Source organism: Pteropus vampyrus, unplaced genomic scaffold (assembly GCF_000151845.1).
Source record: "Pteropus vampyrus isolate Shadow unplaced genomic scaffold, Pvam_2.0 Scaffold270, whole genome shotgun sequence".
NCBI classification, from domain to species: Eukaryota; Metazoa; Chordata; class Mammalia; order Chiroptera; family Pteropodidae; genus Pteropus; species Pteropus vampyrus.
The window spans coordinates 80,506-84,073 of record NW_011889051.1 but is presented as its reverse complement, the minus strand read 5'-3'; the positions used below and the strand labels follow the sequence as shown (position 1 = coordinate 84,073).

At 45.1% G+C, this 3,568-nt stretch overlaps 1 pseudogene; it reads right to left on the bottom strand.

The window, feature by feature from the left end:
* Nucleotides 1–2,885: 2,885 nt before the first annotated feature.
* LOC111729574 lies at nucleotides 2,886–3,004 on the bottom strand (annotated as a pseudogene).
* Nucleotides 3,005–3,568: the final 564 nt, after the last annotated feature.

The following is a 3,568-nucleotide window of genomic DNA, read 5'->3' as shown; positions in this document are numbered from 1 at the left end:
TGAATTCGCTTCTGGGCATGAATGGTGAAGGGACCGTGAGTGCCACCTCTGCCCTCCTCTCTCTACCCCACCCCTACATCTGCCTCAGCCATCCGCACTGGTCCCTTCCCAGCATCACCCCGAGTCTGAGGGTCCTGACCAACCAGGGGCATTGGACAGGAGCAGGGAGAAAAGCATAAAAAAATGAGGACATATTCTGATTTTTTCAATGTGAGTTTCCTTTTGGCTGGACAACCAGCTCTAAAGGAAATTCCTTGAGTCTTTCCAAAATGCTCAATGAAAGCGACAGAATAATCAGACATTCTCAGAGGAATGTCACACACCTGTGCTCATGGGCGTGCATAACGAATGGGAGGCAGAACACAGAGTAACCGAGTTGTGTCTCCTCGTGTTACGGGTGATGGAGCTAGACCCTAGAAATGTTGACGGACAGGGTCTTGATCCCCTGACACAGTGTGCTGTTCGTGTAACCCATTAACACGGTCCACGAGGGAGCAAAAGCCTTCTTTTACGTGGAAGAAATTCATCCCACTTGTGAAGGAAATCGACGACTTAAAAATGAATTCTGCAATGTTATGGCGTCATTGTCCCACCTCCATGGCATACTGGAAGGTGTCCACAGGCCCGAGTGGCCTGGAGGTGACATGCCCTCCACAGGGGGGTAATGCTTGGGGTTCATAACAGCACGGCTGGGTCACTGAGTTTGTGGATTCGTGTTCAAAGTGAGTGCTGAGCATCTCGGAATTTACCATTGGGCATCATGCTGAGTTTGTAAAACGGAAAAGAATCAAAAGGAGTAAAATTCAGTGATGACAGAGTTTTTTCTTATGTATTTTGAAGGGCAAGATTACTATGCATTAAGGAATGAGACAATTGTTGGTGTGGATGGAATAATAACCCAAGAAAACCGAGAGGAAAACCAACTCTATGTCAGTCAGAGAAAGACCTACAAGTCGATGCCTACTGCCCGCATGTGTTCTGGAGAAACCGATGAGAAGCGAAGCTCTGGAAATGCCATATTCCTCCCATGAACCCTCCTGCTGGTTCCTTCCCGTGACGTTACATAGGGGATGAGGCCAAGCTCAGCGGAGGCAGCTTCCCAGCCCCAGACGCGAGCTACCTGACGGCAGAGGTGCTTGGGTCAGGCCCGGGGAGACATGAATTGCCACCTGGAGTGGTGAAAATCCATCTTGGAGATCCAAGAACACAGAAAGGGACAGAGCGATGGGACATATTGGAGTCCATTAGATCCGTGAGGAAATTCTGTTAAATGTTAAAGAAAAATGCTTCAAAGCACCTATATTCAAAATATTATGAGTGTTAACATGGCCACAGGTGTTTTTTTTTTTTTCCAGTGTGTCAATACAATAGCAAGCAACATGATTTCAGAGGGCATTCATTGTGCCCTGTTTAATGCTAAATGGAGAATAACTCCGTGTACCTCTCGTCGGTGGTGACTGATGGAGTGCCAACGTCACGTGTGATCGTCCCATGTCGTGGAGCAGAGCTGGTCAAGGAGCATGACAAAGCTGCACCCTGGGAGGGATCATTCAGAGATGCCAGCCACGTTGACATGAAGGATAGGACGGGTCAGCCCAGCGCTTCTCAAACTTCTGTATGTATAACAACTCCCTGGGGATTTGTTAAATGTGGATTCTGATTTGGGGGTGGGGGATAGGGCGAGGCCCGAGGGTCTGCATTTCTGACCAGCTTCCAGGTGTCACTGACTGCCTCACACACTCTTGGGGGTGGTGAGATGCTTCTGGAGACACAGCAATAGGTACCTGCCCAGAAGGCTGAGGGATGTCGCATAGCTTCGTGCTGGGGACCCAACGCTCCTGGGAATCCACTGACCGCTGCGGAGGAGGACACTTTTCCTCAGCTTGTCTTTAAAGCAAATGTCTGTGCCTGATAAGCCCATATCCCAGTCATGAGACCATAGACTTGAACTACATGGAAAGCTGGACTATAAATGGCGGTAGACATGACATCTGGGGCAGAAACCTCATCATATGGCATTTTAAAAGAAACCCACATTTAAAAGGCACTAATGTTATTAAACAAAAAATTAAAAAGAACAGTGTAGCTGTTGATTCTTATAAGACGAGTGATTCAAAGGGTCCATTCAAAAACATAATCTTTTCCAAAAATTAAAAAAAAAAATTCTTATAAAATTATTTGATAAAACAAACGAACAAACAAACCTAAATAATAACACACCCAAAAAGGAGAATAAGAGTTTTGGGAGCAAATAATAGCAACACCTGTAATAACCTCGTCAATGAAACCAGGATCCACTGGAGAGGATGTGGAACAGGTCACAGATGGGAGTCTTTTAATTGGGAATTTCCTTGAAATCCTCTAATTTTTATCGACACATTTTTCTGACCAGAAAACAAGGGCCATGTCTGAACCTAAAGTACCTACATTTTCATGACAAAATCTGGGCTATCACTCATATAACTACATTTTTTCCCTATAAAAATGCTTACCTATGCACTGATTTTTTAATGAGGCATTCACAAGTATAATTATAGCATGCATTTATACTGGAACACGTTTTCTGTGTTTATTAAGTTTTCTATGATATTTTATTACCATCAGTTAGTTAATTAAAAAAAAGATGATACAGTTCATAATTGGCTGCATTATTGAAAGAGAGAATGCATGGCCTTTACCACAGACGACCGAAACTTGCTGTCTGCTCTGTCCTTCCCAAATGCTCGTGAGGGCTCCGCATAGCCCTCGCTCTACTTAACACACACCTATTACCTATTACCTATTACCTATTACTGAACTTTTTTTTTTTTTAGACAAGGCAACCCTTGGGTGACCTCACAGATTGCAAGAACCTTGTCAGCTTACAATCCCTTTTATATTTTTTACTCCTACAGCACCTAGTCTTCCTAGGTGGTCTCCCATCCAAGTACTAACCAGACCCGACCTTGCTTAGCTTCCGAGATCAGACGGGATAGGGCTTGTTCAGGGTGGCATGGCCGTAGACTCATTACCGAACTCTTATAAGAATCATCAGCTACATAATAACTGAAAATATTTTCAAAGATGCTGCGACTTAACTTTTAGTCCATTCAAATTAAAATATTCTGCAAAAATCAACATTCTCTGATTTAGAAGCCAGGGTTTTCTTTCCATGCACCGGCAAAGTTTTCGGACTTGAGCTGGAGTTGAAAATTAACATCTATTTGCATTTGGTTCAGGAAATCCTCTATCACCTGCCCATGAAATTCCAGCTGTCTCAGTGAATGCGGGGAAGATCAAAGCCCGCATCAGCCCTCCTGGGCTGCGATCCTGTCTACAGTCAATCATTTGATCCTCAAGCACAAAGAGCTGCGCCTAGTGCAGAGTGGCCTCCCATTTTCCACCTGCTTCCGCTCCGTGGGGTGCAGGCGTTCCAGGTATCATAGGAGTTTGCAAAACTGATACAAGGAGAATCTAAAATGCAGACTCACGCTCAGAATTGGGCGACAGGAAACACTGACAGAGCCCTCCCCTTCTCTTCCCGCCTGGCGAGCGAGAGACACGGTGCAGAGCTGTCAGGCATGGGTTG